This window comes from Ambystoma mexicanum, chromosome 5q (assembly GCF_040938575.1).
Source record: "Ambystoma mexicanum isolate Mex_15411 chromosome 5q, UKY_AmexF1_1, whole genome shotgun sequence".
Classification (NCBI taxonomy): Eukaryota; Metazoa; Chordata; class Amphibia; order Caudata; family Ambystomatidae; genus Ambystoma; species Ambystoma mexicanum.
In genome coordinates, this window is record NC_090933.1 from 897,135,946 (window position 1) to 897,159,275 (window position 23,330).

The window sequence follows — 23,330 nt, forward strand, 5'->3', positions numbered from 1 at the left end:
ATCACAAGCAATGGATTACCAAGAGCATATAATTTGAAAATGAATGGAAAGTTTAAAACATGTTGCAGCCAAATGACACGTGTAAAAGTTACAATTCCTTTCAATGGGCCTCATTACACGGAAGGCGGTAATCCAGTGTGCTATTAGCACCCTGGACCATGCCGGTAAATTACCGGCACCGCCTTGGTGGAAAGGGGAATTACCGCCCTATTCCAAGGTTGGCGGGGCGGTAATTCCCCCTTCCACCATTGCCCTTCCCCATTCCCATTTTTGCCCCATAGGGCATAATGGGAATGGGGAAGGAGCTAATTACGGCACCGCAATTTTGCGGTGCCGTAATTAGCACCAAGGTCCCTTAGCGGGTTGGTTTTTAACGCCTGCAGAAAGCAGGCGTTAAAGCACCAACCCGCTAAGGGACCTCGTAGTAAGGCGGTAATGGTTAACGGTCACCGTTACCATTAACGGTGTCCGTTAACCATTACCGCCTTCCGTGTAATGAGGCCCAATGTCTGTGTAAATTTACTCAAACTGTTTCTTTAAAATAAATGGGTGAAATATTGCAAATCATGATGCAGTTTTTAGTCTAAGGGAGAGAGGTACATCACAGGGATATTACATAAGTGAAAGAATGGGGATAGGAGAAGATTTGAATGAGATTTTCAGGTTGAAATGGAGTTCAGTTTTTGAAAGCAAGCAAATGTTACTTGAAATTAATTATCTAGACTATATTGTTGAAGAGGAACACAGTAAGAACCAAGGTTGATTCGGAAGGTCAACCTTACCACCCCAGTGTCCAACCCCAACAATAAAAGATATGGAAATTAGTTGGATTACTTGAAATATAACTAACGCCTTACAGTTTACATAAGACAAAAATGAAAAGAGAGATGGCGCTAGTACGAGAAATGAAGGGCAAAGTTTCAGGGATAATTCTGACAATTTTAACAAGTTATCGGGGTAAGGATAGGATGGCTTAGAGAGTGGGATAAAGACAAATGCAAGACAGCGTAAACTATGCATTTCTATGGGGATGGATTATACTTACAGTCCACTTTTAGTTTGGGATTTCTGGACTGTCAACAGGTTCTGGTCACCACACGGCAGCGCACCTGACAAAGGACAGCTGGACAAAGGCAGCTGGGCAAGGTCAGGTCACTGGATGAAAAATCTGGTCACTGGTTGGCACAGGTACCTCTGGATGCAGTTAGTGGACAGCAGTTAGTGGGCAGCAATTAGTGGGCAGCAATTCAGGCTGGTATCAGGATGCTTCACAAAAATACCACAGCTTTCTCCCTTTGGTTATTTGGGATTCAATGATTGAGGCCTTGCTGGAAGGGTCAGCAATGCTTTGGCTTAGTAGTTGGAATCTGGACTCATCAGGATGAATGGAACAGGAACGCAGGCGCAGGAAAATCAAGAAGAGTATGTCTGGAGTCTTGTCAGGGACTCTTAATATAGAGCATGGTGACATCATAGACTATATGGCTGGGCCCGCCTCTAAACAACAGGAATGGACAATCAATGTTGGTTGCTTGCCCAGGGATGTGACTATCAGGAGGTTGCATTTTATGATGTAAAAAGACTTCCCACAGACCTTTTTGCCCAAAATCTGTCATACCAGAAACTACACATGTGTACAGTTGTGGCACCTTATGTAGAGCACAGCCGTCCAATCATTCAGTTTGGGAGACATTGCTTTCACCTTTTATACTTTTTTGGTCATTTTCAGTAAAATATTCGGCCTAAAATTCCAGTATAAAAATTTGCATTGGCAACATGGATACTTTTCTTGTAATCCGCAAAACTTTGTCACTTCGGTTCCCCATGTGGCAATGAAGTCTATGACATCTTAACTGAAAGCCCATAAATCACTTTAAAACTGTGAACTTTTTACATTTTTACAAAGTCCTGCTGCAGAGATAAAACTCTTTACTTTTTTATTAATACATGGTCTTTGGGAGCAAATGGCAATCCTTTGTCTGCCATATTTGGTCATAGCTTGCAAGCTAACCCCCTAAAAGGCATGGCCGTCATGGAGATCTCCTCTGAAGCCTCCTGTAGAAATCACAATGACGTGCAACTTTTTTCTCACATGTCCTTGTCCTGGAAATGTCATTGTCAGTGGGCTCAGCCTAGACTAGATTCTATCCCACCCTGTAATTATCCAGGGGGTGCTAGCATCTGCTGAGAGTTTATGGTTTTATGGTGTGGGTCCCTTCCTTAGGGGGAAGCTTTAGCTGTGCCAACCAGAATAACCTGTTTTTGACAGCTTGCAAATCCAGCCAAGGCGGTTTAAACCTTTATTTTCTGATATTTGGTCCTGAATTAAAACAAGCCTGGGAATAAAATAGCCCATGTATGTATTTTCACCAGCCACAAACCCTTCACATTGCTAGGTAATGGCAGGCTTTCATTCAACAGTTTACTTTTTAAAAGGGTATTTTTTCGCCTTTAGTTTTGCAAAGCCCATTTTTACACATGTGGTGAAAACTGCTAGCATTTCCTTTCAAATTCGATGTTGCCATCTGACTTCCCAATATTGCCTTGCAGGCATTGTTATTTCCTTCTAGGCAGTAGTTTATTTTAAAAACAGATGCATTGAAACTGACATGGCTCAGATAAATGCGCTGTCACTTTCAATCGAAGTTGGTCGAAATTCTGGTTAGTGAGTGCCCGGAAGACTTGCTGCTGAATGGGTTTGTGACATACTATGCCAAAGGCACAAGGTTTGAGTGCCAAGACAAGGGCTGAGAGAATCTCACAGTGAGACGTTCCTTCAAACCTGACCAAGGCAGGCAGGTCGAACACCCTTCGGCACCTTGAAGCTGGGGTTGGCTTGCAAGTTCCCTCCCAGCAACAGTGAGAAAGCGACCAAGGTTTTAGCGAGAGTGATTTCATAATTGGCAGCTGGAACTCGAGAGGTCACAATTTTTTTTTTTATCTCAGACATCAACAAATTGTTCCAGGGTGCAGATTTTATTTTCCTCCAAGAAACTTGGCTTAGGAGTCCCCCCATTTTTGATGGATATGATTATTTGTAAACATGCAAAAAGGCTTAAAAGGGCAACCAGTGCGAGTACTATTAACTTCTGCGAGAATCTGGAGTTTACACATGATTCATCATGTAAAAACCAGTTCAGATGCCTACTTATAACAAAGGTGGCATATAAGATCAAAGGTCATCCGGTTAATACTCTCCTGATTAACATCTAGTATAATCCTCTCACAGGGTACTTTGAGAAAATTTTGAATGAGGTGGAGAATATCCTATTTCAATGGCAAACGAAGGAGGGGGGCAGAGCGTCATGGGGGGCGATTTTAATTGCAAATATTTGGTGTATCCAGCTGAGTTTGAAGAGCTGGAAGGGATTGACTCTGGTGGGCAGAGTGGTCGCAATTCCTGTCTAGATGGAGTTTTCTTCAGTCTAATCTGTTAGGGGATGCCTGGTTAAAATATGAGCCCACATGGGCCAATGCTATCACTTCATCAAGAATTCACTACATTTTCATAAAAAAACATAGATTTGGCAATAGTGAAAGAGCTAAAGATAGTAAAAAAAACTATTTGAGCGATCACTCAATCCTCCTATTGACCCTACTGTCAGGATCCTCGTGGGACGAGATACAGTCCATGGGTAATATAAATCTGGTCATATTAGGAGTGAATGGCAGATTGGTCCAGCTTAGTCGAAATGCTGGGGAAATAAATAAGAGGTTGGCTAGTTGGTGGTATGGCCCAACCTTGGGAGACAGGAGGGGGGGGGGCGGCCTCTCCGGCATTGTTCCCTGACCTGCTAACCAAATTGGGAAGAGTCAAGAAGGAGGCACAGGTGTGTCTATCTAGATAACTACTGGATGACAAACAGCACACTGTCGATAGGGAGTTAATTGATAGAATACGTCTGTTGAGACTCGAAATTGGGTTGGCAGGGAAGTGCAATTTGAAGACCTGGGACGAGAAGAATATTGTAATAAAATCCCTGAAGCAGAAGTATAGACTCTGGATTAGACACCGAAAAGCACAAGGAGGTATTGTCACAGTTTGTCAAAAAAGATATGTGGACTATATGGTGGACACTAAACAAAAGGAGCCTACTACAATCATCTGCACAGGCTTTGGATGTCTCGGAGGAGGAGTGGGTAAACTTCCCCCAGAATAAGTTTAGTGGGGGCATTGAGATGCCCAGTCCAGTCCAGGAGTGGTTGCTATGGGGAAGACAGCAATCTGGGACTACCAATTTGACAGAGAGGACGTAGAATTGGTGATTAATAATTTAAACAACTCTCGAGCCAGTGGCCTGGTGGTGTGACAAACAGGGTTCTGAAAAACAATTCCAGTCTTTGGGCTGACATCCTGAGTAACCTTTTCGAGCAAATAGCTAGGCCGTGGATCTGCCCCAACTTTTGGTGAAATTCCATTGCGATTCCTATATACAAAATGGGAGATAGGTGTTCTAGCTAAGAGCTATCGCCCTATCTCCCTCTTAGACACGACATCCAAGGTCTTCACCACAATGATATTGCGAAAGCTGAGAAATTGGGCGGAGGCGTCAAATTGACTTCATCTACCACAAACAGGGTTTAGGAGGGGAGTCGGCGTGGTACAGAGTGGAATGACCCTGAATCTGTATGTAGCTGCCATCGATTTATCCGCAGCCTTTGGTAATGTTGATCCTTCACGCCTCTGGAAGAAGTTAGCAAACTGGGGCATCGACCCAGGCTTACTGGGAATGATTTGGATGTTATATACTGACAATACCACCAAAGTGAGACTAAACATCATATGCGACTTGTCCAGGGACATATCTGTTACAAGGGGTGTCCGACTCGGGACCGTAGTTATACTAACTCTTTTCAATCTGTATCTTTCTGACTTGTGGGAAGAGTCTAGGCAGTGGGAAGATTATGCTCCATGCTATTTGGACTTGAGAGTGGGATGCATTGCGTACGCCGATGATTTATACCTGGTTTATTACACCCCTGCAGGTTTGCAGCAATGTCTGACAGGAATAATGAACTACCTGTCAAAGAAACAGTCAACCCTGCCAAATCCTATGTAATGACTTGCAGTAAGAAGAAAAAAACACCAAACTACACATGGAAAATAAATGATGCAGCTATCGAAAAGGTTGACTGCATACGGTACCTGGGCTTTTTTGTTTTCTTCAAAGAGAAAAAAAAAAAGAGGAACTTCAGATGGAAGAGAAAGTGGGAGTGTGTCTCATTATTAGAGGCAGTTAAAAATAGCCTGTGCGCATTTTCCCTCCTACCCCTAATTGAATTCTACAGGGCTAAAATATCTCTGATTGCCTTGTATGGCTGTGAATTGACGATCAAGAGCAGGAAGTCCTTTGATATTATGGAAGGCAGGATTTTGAAGAGAGTCCTGTGTCTCCCACTGTCTGTGCCGGTGAGTGCCATTAGATTAGAATTGGACCTGGTTTCTTGGTGGGCTCACTTGATTAAATGTAGTCTCTCCCATTTCTTCAAAATGTGAAGAGCGGAGAAACCGCACATCGATTATTACCCGAACATCCTGATAGGCAAGGGACAGAATCCTTTCCTACTTAAATTTAAGAACAAATGTGGGCAATTCATGGAGCAGCTAGGATTCCCTGGTCTGGTATCTCAAGAGCTACTGAAAAGGAAGGTAAAAGGATGGGACATTGTAGCTGACATGCGAGATCCAGGACTATTACATTTGTATAGTGTGCAAGAATTATTGTACTTACCCACCAGGGAGGGTAGATTGTATTTGAAAAAATTCCACTCGGCTAAATTTAGAGATTGGTACCTGAAAATTAGAAGTAACTGCTTACCGACATTAGAGGTAATGGGGCCCAAACTGGGGATTCCCATGGAATTACAGATTTGCAGATTATGTGGAGAGGAAATGGAGTCGCTGAAGCCCCTCATGCTTTTCTGCCCTACGCTGTTAGATAGGAGGATCACAAACTTTGGACCATTTATCAATTCCCCGGCGAAGATAATATCTGCAGAACTATGACATAGGTTCCTGATGACTTCCCACCTGTCACTCACATTAGAATTGGTAAAATTCCTGGTGCAAATTTTCGATAGAATTGAGGAGTTGATGTGTGGAACTCAAGCTGAGCTTGAGGAGCTCACCTAAAACTAGATAGAGTGGTTTCTCCTATTCAGCTGTGCCTTGTACACAATGGGAGGTATGGAAGAGTTGTTTTGGAATCTACAATAGTGTCTAAAGTTGAACTTTGAATTGCATGACAAATTGTAACGGCCGCCTGGCTGCTCTGAGCAGGATGTGATATATCGATCTACTGCATCACTATTTTGTTTCGTTCTTTACTTGTGATTCTTTTTGTTTATTGTGAGTTTATGTATTTTATTGCACACGTATTTATTTGTAAAAGTACTGTGTACTAAAACATTTTAATTAAAAAAAATATGTTTGGTATTTTGCAAGAAGTGGTGTTGAGAAACTCATATTCATTTCTCGCAATCCATTCTCTGTTTAGGGCAAACAGAGTAACTTCAGAGATTATCTGTTTTATTTCCATGGTTAGGTTTTGGTTAAGGGTCTGATAGTTTTTTTGGTCATTAAGTAGAGTGAGGTCTATTCTTTTGTACTGGTCTTTTCCCATTACAATAATCCAACCCCCTTTTTTGGCTGATTTAATCACCAGATAGATCTGTATTATTGCTATATTTTTTAAGGGTCAGTCTTTCTGCATTGGACAGATTATGTCTTTGTTTTTGGCTTTCATGGATAGAGCCATTAGATGATTGAGGAGACATTTTTCAAATGTGATAATTTCACTGGGTACTTGGTTTTCTTGTGGAGTAAAGCTCGATTTTGGACATAATCCAGTGTTTGTGTCAGTTCATTCAGCGTCTTCCTTACAGAATACCTTTAATGTGACTTTTACGCAGGAATTGTCTTATTTAAACCAATCAGTAGGGTTGATAGGCATGAAAGAAAGGCCCTTATATGAAATGGACAGTTCTGTTCTGATCAGTCTGTGATCAGAGAGGTTAAATAGGACTTCTTCTTGTAAGTCCCTCATTGTTGGTATGCCCTTCTGTGTGTTTGAAATATCGCTGATTCGCGTGGTGAGAGTCTCTGTTGTACCTGCCTCTTTGATTGACTATGCCTAAAAAAAGGCTTTGACTGTGGAGAGCCCCTAGTGTTGGGGGTTTCTTCAGTAGCAGAGTCACTGCTCGAAGTGTCGGAGAAAAGAAAGTGAGCCATTTACGTCTCTGAAAAGCCTACCCCCTGCAAAATGGGTAACAGCCCCCTCTATTCAAATTTGCCTCTCAAGATAGTTCTCTGATATATATGGATAGACTAGTTCTGCTTTGAAATCCCCAATTTCTATGGCCAGTTTTTTCTATTTTTTATTTATAGTTGATGATTTAAAATCATCAAATTGTTTGTTCATTTCAGCTAGTTTATCATGAGCATTAGTAATTGCTGAATTATCCTGACATTTTCTTCTCTCTCATATCAAGGTCTTTTTGAAGTTTGGTTCTTATTCGCTGAGTGGTGGTGATGGTAAGGACCATGAGGCCTTGACTACACTCTGCCGCAATATAAATAAAATTGGTTTTGTATTCTTGGTCATCGAAGAATAAGCAAGGTGGCAAGATGAAGCCAAGTGCTGTATCCCAAATGTGAGGCTCAAGTGCTGAGTCTGGAGGAAGCACCATGGAAACAGTAGTAGATGGGCATAGTGACTTGTTTAGCAAAAGGTTGAGGTGCAAAGTACACCTTGGTGTTAGCTTGGTGTCCTTAAAGTCCAGCATGCATTTCCTGTACAGTCATAATTAGACTGCATGGCCCCCATATGCTGTGGGATTTGTGTCCATCTTGTAGAGTGTCACTCAATCTTCGTGCATCATCTTTTAGCACGTGTTAATCGGGATGACCATTAAGTCACAAATTGAGTCTGACGTAAGGTCTTCTTGATTGTTTGCCTTCACTGTACAGTGCGAGTTGGCTCTCCTGTGGGTTCCTACATCTAATGCCAATATGGTGCTCTCGTCTTCTGCCCTATCCAAGCTGTTTCATTGTTTACTGTCTATGGAGGTCACCATGAACTTTCTCCTCTGCCTACAAACTTGGGCAAAATGTGCAATGTGTCCACACGCCATGCATTCTCTATTTTTGGCTGGATCAGATGGTGTCTTTGGCTTTATGCCTGTTAATGCCACACCTTCGACATTGCACGAACAGTTTGATCCGTGTCTCTCTCGCTTCTCCGTTTTCACTGTCTTTGAGGGAGCATGGTCCTATTTTGCCCATGTAAGGTAGCAGTGGATTTTAAATGACTTGTAGTTCAGATATCAGTCCGGAAGGTGGCTGACCACTTCTTCGCATCGGTGTATCTTCTCATGCCCTTGCTATTTGTAGGGCATTATTTAGCAAAACACAATTTTCTTGAATGAATTTCTCTTACGTTTTCTTATTATGATCTTGAGCTAACAGCATGTTCCTCACTGCATGTTCGGTTCTCTCAACAAAGTTTACAGTACACTGTGACGTCTCTCTGAGTTTGATCATCTATGGATTAATTCGGTGACTGGGCTCATAAGTATAATCTAATTCTATGATTACATTTGTTTTGTTCACATACCTATGTGCCATCCTTCTTGTGTACCGTGACTACTTCAGAAGCTAGTGGTAAGGGCACTTCCTTGAAGGCCTGCTAACTGTCTATGACCTTTCACTCACAGTGCATTAAGTAGCCTGGCTTTAAGTCTTTGGGCTGTAAATACAGTACCTCCTATGGAGTCCACACACGTTGTAAAGAGTGGCAACCACTGGTTCCCTGGAGTCGAAGGTTTTCCTGATGGATACAGGCATTGGGGCTGGCAATGTGGCTTTTGGGAGCTCCAGTGTGTGGGAGGACTCTATCCCATCCTCGTCACCAATTTGTAGTGCCTGATTCTCAAACATTGATGCTTGCAGGCCTATTCTCTATGGTAGGTAACAGTATTTATTAAGCTTAACAAATGAGTAAGTATCTCAGTATGATCAATGAAACGGCATCGCAGGAGCCCACCAGCGGAAGTGTGCAAGCACCGCCATCCACGCATGCAATTTCACCCTACCCGCTCACATCATGTCACGTCAGTACATCCTAGGACCTGAGCGATCGATACATCAGACTCCCTTACTTCGGAATGTGCTGCTTTGAGGTTTATTCCACAAAGGAGACCACACTGAGGAGCACACATGGAAATCCTCCAGATCATAGCGTGCTCCACGAATGTGAGATAGCACCAATGGTGTAAAGCTGCTCTTCTCGCCTCCCATGCAGACCTGAAGCTCTGCATAGCTACACCCTAGGACCGCTGCTTCACTCTTATGAAAAAAATGTCCACACTGTAAACACTGCGTCTGCCCCCAGTGCTGCATACTCGGCTGAAAGTGGTCCTCAGTTTATTAAAGTATCTTTTTTGTTTGTTTCTGGCATTTATTTTACCCTGACCCTCCATTATATCCAAAACCAAGGAGGCTGTAAAATCCAGTACACTACTCTTATACCTAAAAACAGATTGCCACCACTCTGTCTCCCTGATTCCTTCTTTTATCTAGTGAAGACTTTGGTCTTAGGATAAGGCGTACATGTTCCCTGTGAGGCATTCCTTTCAGTCTTAGTACCTGTTCTCCCTCTCACTGTTTCTGCAAAAGGAGCTCTGGGCTCGAATCTGCTCCAGAAGGACGAATGATGGACAAACACAACCGTATACTCACCAACAAGGTTCCCTGTAAGGTGCGCGCGTGTGTGGCCGAGCACCTTTGAATTTAATGCCGCGCATATTATTTTCTTTACCGCGCAGTGCGCACGTATTGATTTTTGTTGTTAACTATAAATGCTCACTGTATCATCAGGCCGTCTCACGGACACAGCATGGAAGCAGTATGCCAGTCACTCAATCAATGCTGCTGATATTATTGGCTCACCCAGGCCAAAAACAATTAGAGGGGGAGCATTGATTGGCTGTAGCAGCGCTTCGCTGCACGTGCTGTGCTGCTACAGCCAATCAAACACGGTTGTTCCCGGGGCGTCTCCCTCTACGACTGTTCATGTGCCTAAGGCTTGGCACCTTCGTTGGAGCTCTCAGTGAACCGTTTGAAGCTGATCGGTGTGCAGCTTGTGCTTCAGCCTTTTTTTCAGACCCATACCAAACTGGCCAGTGAGCAGTGGCACAGTGGTGGGCGGCACGGGCATGCCCTTTACATTATGCTCTGAGTCTGCACAAGTGAGTGGGTGAGTACTAGTGCTGCGCAGCATGCGCATTATGTTTCCTGCTCTGGCCTTCGTTACGGGGCCATGAATCATGTAACGCTGCATGCATGTGAGGCCCCCCGCCCTCACTACAGATTCAAAACCAAACCCACCAAGTGAATACGAACCATCTCCTTGGAATAGAGACTGTCTCCGGGTCCTCCCAAGTCCTGAGGTTGGTGACAAATGTCTCTCGAATCTTCTGTAATAGTGGAAAACCTATCTCAGTGCCGTCATTAATGCTACACTGAGGAGGGATGTCAGTCAATTAGTAACATGTGGTGTGAAAATGTCTGAATAGTGTGAACACAGAAAAAGTACTGGCGGCAAGGAGGATCGGATGAAAAGGGCAAAATAAGTTTTGCTGACTCTCAGGATGATGCCATGGACAATGAGGAAAGTGCCCTGGCATGGAGAGACTGCAGGTATTGTTGACTGCGAGTATGCAGGTGCTGCTGACCGTGCTAGTGCGCAGAGCGAGATAGCGAGGCATGTGAGATAGCGAGGCATGTGAGATAGCGAGGCATGTGGGCTTTACATCATGTTTACAAATCGCTGTTTAAATAGAACATTTGCACAAACACTCTCTGCTCCGTGAAACGAAGCCTGAGTTCTTCCTGCAGTTTCCAGGGCAGCTGCTTTTTCTGCACAAATAGCGTGGAAAGAAGCGAGGCTGCCAACACTTTAGTGTTCGTGCTGATCTCCCTGCAATTTTGTTTCCAGCAATGGGTGCAAAGCAGGCATAGGTATACGGGCAGTCCTAGGTGTCCATGCCTTTTTGGACCCCTTAGACAAAACAAGCAGTAATGTGAGCCACCATGTACATGCCTGGCAAATGGCATTGCAAATAATCTGTAAGGCCAAATCGATGTGCACAGAGGTGCAGTCCTATTTTCAGCACATAGCTCAGTTAAGATGCGGAGCAGAATTTACGCACCATCCTCAAAGTGTGTGCTAAAGTACAGTGAAAATGGTACGGAATGCACTTTACTGACGCAGCGCTTATCTCTGCGAATAAATAATGTTCAGGTCATTTTTTTAATGGGCCCTCATTGCTCTGTCCCACACCACCCACTTTGCGACCTCTTCAGACATTCTGTGACACTTCAGACACTGTGCCCACGTAGCCCCCTCCGTTCTCGCCATTCGGCCGACCTCTTGTTCACTTTACCAGTGGACGCATTCACACCTTCTGTGCCTCTTTATCCATGCTATGCTCCCTACCCCCACTGTGAAGACATCCTCCCGTCCTAGTCCCTATCCCTTCCTGACAGGGTCAAGTACCTGCCCCTTTCACATTTCTTAAGTACCGGAATAGGGACTTGTAGGCCTCAGGTATGCCCCTGGGAACTGGGGCTAGCCGGCACACCTCGCAGTTAAAGGTTATTCAGATGATTGGCCACTTCTTCCACAATCTTCTCGTATTAGTTATTTGCCCGCCATTTTTCCATTGTCATCTGGACCAGTCAGAGGGAGGGGGGGGGGGAAGTTTGAGGGTCAGACGTCTACCTTCAGGGAAAATGCTTTTAAAATCCCAGAGAAGTGCTGAATGGAGTCGGCAAGTGTTCTTTTTCAGGATGTCACCAAAAAAGTGTATGCTGGGGAAAAAGTAAGAAATGTCATTTGTGAAACAATGCTGAACACGAAGAGAGACTCCCAAAGTCAGAAAACTGCTTTGTCAAATAGGGCTGCAAGCTCAAAAGAGAGTTCCAATATCTAAGAGCTGTCTTTAGTCAAATAACTTTGTATGCTGAGATAGAGAGTCCCAAAATATGAGAACTGTCTTTTTTTTAAGAAAGCATGCATACTAGGGAAGACATTTTGAAAGTCTAGGACTATCTTTTGTCAAACCACGTTGCATGATGTAAGGACAACCCAAACTTTAAACAGTGTATTTTGTCAGAGATGTGCAGAATTGTCTTTTTGTCAAGCAATGCACATAGGGAAAGAAAATCTCAAGGCCCAGAGAAAGAACTGAGTAATACATGTTCAGATTTTTATCTACCCCCCCTCTTGCTTAACTCAGTGTGGTCCAACTGTGCGAACAATAGAACTGAACAAAGGGACGATCTTCTCTGTGAGATTCAAACACAAGAGACTCCACGCAAATCTCAGTAACAGCCACATTGACGCACCAAGCTCTTCCATCGAGGGGCTATACAAATATACAAGCCAGGAGTTTGTTGCGTTGCTTGGAGGGGCCCTAACCCTGGGCCCTCCTCAACCTTCTTCTATTATGCTCTTTCTTCAATAGCTCCACTGCCCCGAGTCCGCTGCAGGAGCTACCCCACCATATTGTCGCTGCTTCAGCCCCCTGTTCCCTGGTCCCTCACCAGTCAGACACACTCACACAAGCTCCGAAGGTCCCAGTTGCCACGCCAGCACCCGAAAATTTGAGAGACCTTAATGCTAATAACTTATTTAGAAAATAGCACGAGAAAGAGAAACCACTTTGAAACACGCTTTAATGAAACTTTAAGTTATATACATGCATTTAATATGCTAATGCTAACTGTTAACGTTGAATAGAACTGTGTTTCAGTCAGCCATGATGTGTCCATGTATATGACAACAAGCAGTGGCAAAATCAATGAAGCTATTTTTGTTTGCAATTGAGTGCTTCTGTGTGAGCATTACAGAGTGGGTTATGTGTTTTGTGCTGTACTTTTATGTGTGAAGACTGATGTTGTGGGTGGGTCATCTCAGCAAAGAAGGCAAGGCAAGGACTGAATTGTCATGAAATCATACCACCACATACTATGTCCTCCTGACTCAGATGGCTGCTGGCTTCGGGAAGTTCTTTAGTAATTATTTGCTACTAACTCAGTAGTACTGTTTGTGATGTTGCTTATTCTGTGTATTTTCCATAGTCTTGATTTTTGCTTGGATTCTCTTTGCCCAGTAGCGGCTCAGGTCCCATTGATGTAACCTTTCCTGCGTAATGTAGCTTTCCGTCCATATCTGTTCTAGTTTCGACTTATTTTGTGCATTTATGTTGGCACTTGGCAGGTGCCATCCTACTGTGTGGCCTTTGTGGAGAACACACTTGTCCAGGGCTTTGAGGATCCAATATTGTAATTCTTGCAGCAGGTCTGCTTTCTGGGTTTGAGATTGTAACAGACTTGTCACTGGTCTGGCTGGCAGCCTGGCACTATGTCTAAGTTATCCATGTCCTTCAGTGACCTGTGTGCTGTTGTTGTTGCTTTTGTGTGTTTGGGAAGAGTACTTATCCATCCATGGATACTGAACACAGGGTGACACATTTTATTTTGCTAGCTCGGATCTAAAGTCACTCATGCCAGTGCGCCACCATTTATGAATGGAGGTAGTTCAGCAAACCAAACCCTGAATTTTGTGAAACATACCTATACCCTGCTTGGTGTGATAGTGACCTAGGCGGCTAGAAAAGTTTGAAGTAACATGCAATTGGTTCCACTCCATTTCTATCTCCAAGCCAGCCAACTCAGAGCCCCTTGGCCTCCATCCAGGTATCAGACACACACACCATGTGTGATCTTGGGCATGTAAGACAGTACAAGCTGGCTGAAAGTGACACCGTGTGTAATCTTGGGCATGTAAGACAGTGCAGCCAGGCTGACACATAGCAGGATGGAGCGCCACATATTCCCTCATCACAGGGGGTGCTTGCCTAATTAACTGGAAGTTGTTCCCGCCCTTCAGATTGACACAGGCGCCTTTCAGGAATAATGTCATATCCTTCCCTTTAGGTGTTTATATGAACACATAACTTCAAACCATATGTTTTCTAATGGGCACTTTTTAATGCATGTCCTCCCATATCTATTAGCTATGCTTTCACATACACACGCGTGTACAAACATATGCACGCACTGTTTTCTCTCTGTCTCTTTATCATTACAAGCTAGGTTGTTTCTCTTTCATAATGACTAACGAAGTTGGAGCAAGGTCAAATACTCACTCACTCCAACTCCCTGATGTGATGGTAAAGGATGCTTGCATCCTTTCCGTGCCTCGTGGGAGGAGATCAGCCAGGATCCTCGGCTGTTGCAGTCTTATTTTATTTTATATTCGGAAGGAACAATGCTCTTTCGATCACAAAACAACATATAATAGATAAGAAATCAGATTTGACGAGAAGCAGTGAGTTTCTTACAATGCAGTGGGTTTCAGTGACATTCTGACAAGGTTGTTGAGGGTGGGGGAGCACCCAAATGTCCCCTGAAATAGAGCTTGTGCCACAAATTCACATTCCTCGCGTACACACTGTGGAATCGGATCACTAAGCACTTGCTCACTGGTGGCCCGCCAGCGCCGACCGCCACCAGCAGTGCATCACTCGGTTGCGCACATGACTGGAAAACAGCCCGCACACAACTATTCTTTGGTGCACACAGCCCAAAAGAATTAGAGGGAACATTGCTCACCAATGGTTATTTCTTAATTGCTCTCTTCCCTAAACGTATTCAGGTGAACCAAACACTTCAGACATATTCACAGTGTTCTTCTATAGATGGCAAAATCAAAAGGTCGGACTGAATCTCTTGTATTCCGTTGAACACGTTGAGAGAAATGTATAATGTACATTCGAAATTCATTACTGTGGTGTTTCGACGCCCTCCCCGTCTTCAACGGGATTTTCCCAATTGTGCTCATTCTCACCACTTTTGAGCCAACCATAGGGCTGATGGGTCACTGGGTTGGTCTTTTCCTCGAGGTGGGCTCGCTCCTCATTGTCACCTCCCACGGGCCTTGCACGCGCTCTTGCACACAAGAAATGAGATCACAGAGAGTGGGTTTACCTGTGAAAAGGTCTGGAAAAAGAGTGAATTCCCATCAGCCTGTTAACAAATTATATAGCCCACTAAAGTTTGTAATGCAGGGAAACCATTGCACACTTTTCTCATCAAACATAACTATTTCAGCCAGGCTCTTGGTCCAGAAAATTATGCTGAAAAAGAGCTCTTATATAATATTCTGTAAATCCTATCTTTTTTTAGTGAATATCATTTTGTATTCCTGCAAATAATTTGTAGTTTTTAACATTATAAATGCAGAAATACATGTATCGGAGCGCAGTACGATATGGGCCTAACTGGCTGATGATCTCATGCCTTACGTGAGACAACACGACCTCTTTATATACTGCCCGAGGGTTTGTGCTGCTTTCAAAATATGAAAGCCCAACACTGAATAAGGTGGGTATTATTTGACACTGGCTTGCATCTCTTTGTTTTTCATGCCATGAATACAATTTGCAATCTCACAAAAAAGGAGAATATGTGTTTTTTCTTGTCAACCAAGCAGACATGACGCTCTAGGCAGGAAAATTAAAAAGGAGCATTTTTGCCGTGAATGCCTCACGTTTTGAGTAAGCACAAACTGAGAAGACAACTTGTGGCTTTAAATAATGTCCCTGTCCCAATGAGCTGTGGCCTGAGCAAGACCCAGGCTAGTCCCACTCTCTATTCTATCCTTGCGTCTTCTTCTGCCTCTTATTAGAAGAAATGTCTAATGGCCTGCTTAAAAGTAACAGAGACTGGGCAAACAATGTGATGCCCTGCTAGGACACTACGATAACCATCGTTTTCTCAAATTCACTAACACATAAGATAACTGAAAGAGCCACCCTTAAGAAGGAAATCAGGGAGCGAGGCCTCCATGATTTGCACTTTGCAAAAACAAATGTTCCCCGTTTTCTGCCCTCACTGAAAGCTGTGATAATCACGAGTGAAGGCAGAGGTGATCCTTACTGCGGGTAATAGGCCAGTTTTCAATAGTTTGGGCTATAAGATAGCACACCTATAGGCCGAAATCAATGGGCCTCATTCCGAGTTTGGAGGTAGCCATGACGCTATTAGGGCCATGGCTACCTCCAAAATCGGTCCGACTCCGGTCTGGTGAAGGGAGTAATTACCGGTCTAGTCCGAGGTCGGCGGGGCCGGTAATTCCCCATTCACCAGAGCCCTTCCCCATTCCCATTTGAGCCCCCATAGGGCTCAATGGGAAGGGGGAAGGCGGCAATAATGGTACCGCAAATTGCCGGTGTCCTTACCGGTAATCCCTTTGCGCCCACCTCGTAATGATATGATATGATATGGCATTTGTAACGCGCCTATACACAAGTGTTTCAAGGCGCGACGAGGCGGGGGGGGCAAGGGGAGAACAGACAACGATCCTATCCTACTAGGCCAAGTGTCAATCAGATCACGCAAGTGCAAGGGTAGGGGGACTGGGAAAAGTGCAAGGGGAAGGGGAGAGGGGAAGTGCAGTACATGGTTAGTAGAATACAAGATAAGCAATAGGGCCAGTTGGTGGCAAGTGCAAGGAGAGTGCAGTACATGGTTAGTAGAATACAGGATAAATAATAGGGCCAGCTGGTGGCAAGTGCAAGGTAAGTCCCGGGAGAAGGGGCTGTAGGATACAGAGACAGTCCCGTAGTGCAGGTAGGCAGTGCAGGGAAGAGTGGCAGGGCCAAGGACCGAGATCGGTGAGTGGCCAGTTGCAGATTCAGTGCAGGTTCAGTGATTTTAGCAGGGGAGAGAAAGTGGAGGCAAAGAGGAAGGTTTTGAGGTGCTTCCGGAACCGGAGATGGTTCTCCTCAAGTTTCAGGGAGGCAGGAAGGCTGTTCCAGAGGGAGGCCCCTGCCGCGGAGAGAGATCTACCCCCAGCTCGTTGCTTGGAGAAGCAGCTGACCCTGAGGTAGTTGGAGGTGGATGAGCGAAGAGCTCGAGAAGGAAGATATTTAGGAAGAGAGAGTTGAAGGTATTTTGGCCCAAGGCTCCAGAAGGCCTTGTGGACAATGCAGAGGGTTTTGAACTTAATCCTCGCGGCCACTGGGAGCCAGTGTAGCGATTTCAGTCCTGGAGAGATACGGTCCCTGGGCTTGAGGCCAAGGACAAGTCTCGCAGTCCTGTTCTGGATGAGTTGTAAAGGGTGGAAGATTTAGACAGAGGCTGTTACAGTAGTCCAGCTTCGAGAGAACCAGGGCTCTGGAGACAGTGAGCTTCTGGGGGAAGGAGAGGAAAGGAAGGATACCTCTGAGGAGGTGTAGCTGGTAGTGTGACTTCTTAGAGACGTCAGATATGTGAGGAGAGAAAGAGAGTGTGGAGTCGAAGATGACCCCGAGGTTTTTTGCCTTGCAGGTAGGAGCAGGAAGAGGGCCAAGGGAGGCCGGCCAAGGGAGGCCGGCCAGAGAGCTGCAGGGAAGGAGGGAGTGGGTGTGCTGATAAGTAGAATCTCAGTCTTACTGGCATTAAGGCAGAGGTCGATGGCGGCACACCATTCCTGCATAGCAGAAAGACAGTCGGAGATGAGGGAAGGGGAAGAGGAGGCCGAGGGTAGCCCGAAAATGAGCTGGGTATCATCCGCATAGCACTGGAAGTTGGGACAGAGAGCGGCGATGCAGTGAGCAAGAAGTGCCAGGTACTGGTTGAACAGCCAGAGGGAGAGGTTAGATCCCTGGGGGACACCACAGGTAGAGAAAAAGATGTCAGAGAGTAAGGAACCCAATTGGACCTGGGAGGGTCGATTGGAGAGGAAGGAGGTCAGCCACGCCAGAGCCTGACTAGTGATACCCAGGTTATCACGGAGACGGTTGAGCAGGATGGTGTGGTTGACAGTGTCAAAGGCAGAAGAGAGGTCGAGCAAAATGAGAACACTAGGGGTGTTAGAGTCAAGGTTTGAGAGCAGGTCCTCACGGATGTTCAGGAGAGCAGTTTCCGTGCTTCTGGCAGCTCTGAAGCCAGACTGATGGTCATGAAGACTACCAACAGATTCAGCATGGAGATTAAGCTGGGAGATGGCCAGTTTCTTCAGGAGCTTGCCCAGGAAGGGAGTGATAGAGATTGGGCGATAGTTAGCTGGGCAGGAGGGGTCGGAAGAGGGTTTCCTAAGAAGGGGGTGCACAAGGGAGTGCTTGAGGGGAGATGGGAAGACTCCAGAGGCGAAGGAGTGATTGCAGAAGTCAGCCAGGGCAGGCGCCAGGGAGTCGATGTGGTCCTTGATAGTTTTGGAGGAACAAGGGTGGACCTGTTTTGATGAGACTTTCATAGATAGGACTTGTCTCGAAACCTCGTCAGCAGAAAAAAGGGGAAAGGGAGAGAAGGAGGGAGGAGGGGTGGCTGCAGAAGGGCCAGAGGGAGAGCAGGGAATAGAGGAGGGGAGGTGATAGGAGGAGAGTGAGGACAGGATGTCCTGAGTTTTTGAAATGAAGTGAGAGGCCAGTGCAGTGCAGAGGGCCTGGGAGGGGACAGGAGAGGTGGAGACTGCAGCAGGGTTGGCCAGCTCCTTGCAGATTTTAAAGAGTTCGGCCGAATTGTTAGATGCCGCAGAGATGCGGGCTTGGATAAGGGCTCTCTTCTTAGTGAGAACGGAGAGCCGGTATTGCCTTTGGAGCAGGCGGCAGGCCAGTTTGTCAGAGGATGAACATGAATCGCACAATTTCTTCTCTGCCACCCTGCACTTGCGTTTAGGGGTGACGAGATCCGAGTCGTACCAGGAGTTACATTTGGCTTTGGGCTTCAGGTGGATTCTCATGACAGGGGCAAGGATATCAAGGGTATCAGATATAGCAGAGTGGAGAGTGGAGAGGGCTGTGTCAGTGTGGGAGTCAGCCGAAGAGGAAAAGGGGGGCGAGAAGGTGGAAGAGAAAGCCTCAACTGACAAGCGCTTCATGGGTCGGATGACCGCGAAGGTGGATGGCAGTGATGAGAGTGGCTTTGCCTGTGAGGTAGGGAAGGTGAGGTGGGAGGATAGGAGAAAGTGAACTCTCCAGGAGAGAGGAGTGGAGAGAGTGACGGAGAGGGGAAGGTCAGAAGAGATCAGAGCATCAAGAGTGTGCCCTGCAGAATGGGTCTGCCCGGACGGGAGAATAGAGAGTGAGAGAGAGTCGCAGAGGTTGCGAAAGAGTCCAGAGGGAGGACAGGAGGCATCAAGGTGGATATTGAAGTCTCCAAGAAAGAGGAGTTGAGTGGTTGAGGACAGGAGTGAGGAGGAGAGGTCAGCCCACTCAGAGAGGAAGGAGGAAATTTGACCAGGTGGCCGATAGATAGTAGCCACGGTAAGGGAATGGCTAGTAGAGAGATAGAGTCGGCAGACAAGGCATTCAAAGGAGGAGTAGGTCTGCGTAGGGGTGACAGTGGCAGGAATCCACTCAGGGAAGATAAGGGCCACACCCCCCAGCACGGTTGGGCCTGGGCAAGGAGAGGATCTTGTAACCGTCAGGTAGGAGTGTGTCAAAGCTGGTGACAGAGCTGGCCGTGAACCATGTCTCAGTGAGACCGAGGATGTCAAGGTCCAGTTCCTCACGAAGGTGACAGATATCAGAGGCATGTTTGACGGCAGAGCGAGAGTTGAGAGTGGCAATGAGGAGAAGGTTGCCATGCTTAAAGGACTTCCGGGGAGGGGTACAGATCAGAGGTACGCCCTGTGGAGGTGAAGAGGAAGGAGCAAGAGAAAGGGGAGGGTGAGAGGGTGGAGGCAAGGTAGCCAAGGACAGAGAAGAGGGGACAGCAGGAGAGGAAAGGAAGTTGATGAGGCGCTTGAAGCGTCTGTCAAAGAGGTGGAGGTTGGCCTGAGGGCCTTGGACCAAGACGGTCCCATTAGCGTAGACATTAATGATGGCTTTAGAGGAGCGGAAGGGGGCCAAGAGGACATCCCAATGGGTGCCACCATTAATGGGAGAAGAGGAGAATGGAGAGAGCACAGAGACCATATGAAGGGTCCATTGGTCAGGGGGAGGCAGTAAGAGTTTCCTTGGAGGAGGCACTGGTATAGGTGTCAGCGACAGGGAGGCCTGGGTTGGAGACCAAGATATCCTTTTTAAACTTTTTCCTACCAGATTTAGTGAGGAGAGCAGGATAGTCAATGGAGAAGCAGTTAGAGAAGATAGGAGAGATAGAGAGCACCATGGAATAAGGAGGGAGTGGGACGGAAGACAGACGAGAGCAAGCGGACAGGAGTGAAAGCGGCAAGCCCTAGTTTATCACAATTACAGAGCAACTGTGGGATGTTTTTACCCATGCATCCAAGCCCTACAATAAAACTGTGCAGTACTGGCATGGAAAACATCATGATGGCCAGAACTCCCCAGAGAGTGCACAGGGAAAACATGAAGAATAGGCTGCCACCCATTTTTGCCTATGTTGTGAGCACAGGAGGGCACTGCCTAACCACCATTGGGCTACACACACAGTAGCCTGAAACCATTGGGAATGGCAATGCTGATTGCCAAAAAAAGGCAACTCAGAACTGTGGGGAATTCATTTTCTTAATCCCAAAAATGGTTGCATTACCAGTACTCACCACTATCAGAAAGCCAGCGTTTTAAAACCACCAGATTTTGTGTAAAACTGAACAAATGAAACAAAACCAGACCAAGGAAAGACTTGCTAAGAGGTGGAAGAATGTAAAACCATATTCTGAAATGACTTGAAGGAAGTAATTATTTAATGTATAGGTACAAATTGTCAGTTTGATTTGAATGTAGAAAACTGGGAACAAAAAGTGACATTTAGCTGAAACCTGGCTTAGTGAAACTGGATTCTGCCTGACAACTACCCCCGACAGGAGAAACCTGTTCAGCCACTCTTCCCAGGCCTAGCTGCATCCTGCTGCCCCTTGCCAAAAGGAGTTGTCACCTCTCTGATTAGATTAGGGGTGGAGCACCTGGGAACTGGAAGGAACAGAACAATGCAACTCCCTTGACTCAGGCAAATGTTATATTGGGGGCGTCGTAAAGTGGCTTCCTCTTAGGGGAAACTGGGAGGGGCAGCGCCTCTGCTAGCAGCTGAGCTTGGGGGAAGTGGATAAACCAGTTATTCCACCCTGTGATGTGGGAAGCCACACCCCTTTTTGACCAGAGCATAATTTTAAAAAAGATAGATAACTCATAGTGCGAACTTGTCAGAATTATATAAGTAATATCATTATTTTTGTGATTTTTCTGTGAACATTTTGAGAGGCGTTAGGACCTTGTGGTGTATTCTGAGGGGTTGCTAGCGGAAAATATGGTCTCACTCCAAATGTCTGCATGTTAAAAATCTGACACTTCATCAATTAATGTCCATACTCCTTGCGCACATGTGTGTAATTTTGGGTAAATGTCCGATATTGCAAAACCAGTTAAAAAGCGCAAAATGTTGTCATTTTTGAATGCAAGCCCCCAGGAAGATCAGAGGTGGACAAGCATGAATAAGGAATATATAATGTGAACATGTAATTTCAACAAATTGTATATCTGGGAAAGATGTATTTGAATCAAATATAGATTTGTGGGCAAACTGACCAGGGGAGGATCCTCTGACCCATAAACAGACCTCATCATGATGACAATCCATTTCCTTCCCCCAATCATGGGAGAGGGGAGAATTGGGCCAATGACAAGTAGAGAGGGGCAGGCTTAGCTGGGCCCAGGCACACACCCATTTTCAAAACACATAAAAAGAGACTGCTGGGACAGGTAGAGACATTCAATTCCATTGCTGCGGAGCATGCTGACCGACTTCACATCCAGAGATCCAACACTTAGACTTCCAAGCTAAACAGAGACTACAGAACTTTCAACCAAGAAGGCCCACTGCAAGCAAAAGTATTTGTCAGCAGGCCTCAAAATCATTTGCAAACTATTCCACAGCCGGGCGAGCTGTCTGAATTCTTTTGCCAAGAACTCTTGCCAGTACCCAGAAAGCAGTGTTACATCCAGAATCCACTTGATCCGGACCGGAAAGCAGAGCAGTATCCAGAACCAGAGGCCAATGAATCCAGAGAGGCTAGACCAGCAGAGCAGAGCTGACCCAGATCGCCGTGAGCAGAACCGGTGCCTGATTGACCCGCCGAGCAGACAGAACCGCAGCCGGACGTGTTGACGAGATCCGTGACGAGGCCTAGTTCAAATTTATATTGTGAGTACCTAGCAGAACTGTGCAGAACCAAACTCTTAGGCAAAATAATCTAATCCAAACTATTTTAACCTAAGTAGAACAGCCTCCTAGAAATCGTGTCATCTGTCATTTGTAAAGCTGCACAACTGTCACCTGTCAATTCTGAAGCTGCAAGCTGTCACCTGTCATTTTGAGTTTTACTTTAAATCCGAAAAACTACCTTTATTTAATTGTCCGTATCTCTGGAACCGTTTGAGCTAGGAACAAGATTTAACTTTTCTCTGAAAGCTTAGAATCTAAGCTTTCCAACAACTAGAACCGACTCCATATACTTTTGCCGCAATCACGATTCACGCACTCGCGAATTTACCGCGATTTGCGATTTTGGCTCAATTTCTCCACTTGTCAAAATAGCAGCTCCATTCTTTCTTTTGTTAAAATCCGTTTGCAACTTGGTAATAACTCATAGAGCATTGCTAAAGTGAGCCTGAACTAATACCAACACGCACCTTCCACTCACCCTGAATCTCTAGAGGGAATTAAGATCAGTTGGCACATTTTCCCATCCATTGCCATCACATTTAAAAAGCATTTTGGGCCTGTGTTTCAAACTCCTACCTGTTTCCTCTAAGCTTGCTGGGGGGGAACTGAATTTCGTATTGTCTTTGATTGCATTCCTGAGAACTGTGTGCTCCTCTTTCCATCTCCTTCCATTTCTTACATTGCATAGGGGAGGGGGGTGAATTGCCAGAGAAAAAGTGATTATCTTATCTTTTGCTAAAATCATATCAAGTATTTCTGTACTGCATTTTATTCCTCATTGCTTTTCCCTTGAAATCATAAAAGTATTTTTGCTACTTTATCCATCCTATGCTAACTCCTCATTGATTGTAAAGAAGTGTGCTAGTGCCAGATTACCCATTGTTGATCAACATCATATGTCTAAGTGTACTATCAGATATTAATTTATTATAAAGTGTGATATATATATATATATATTGTTTAAATTCTCAAATAAACCTTTTAATTTGCAAAACAAACCTACTTCTTGGCTCAGTGGGGTCAGGGGGATTCTAAGAGGAGGGTGTTATACAAGGGTGGTCATCCAGAGTACTGAACTAGACATAAAAATACATTAATAAGGGTTTTCCTCAGCATCCCAGACTAGGCATTGACTTGGCTGTAGTGTTGATTG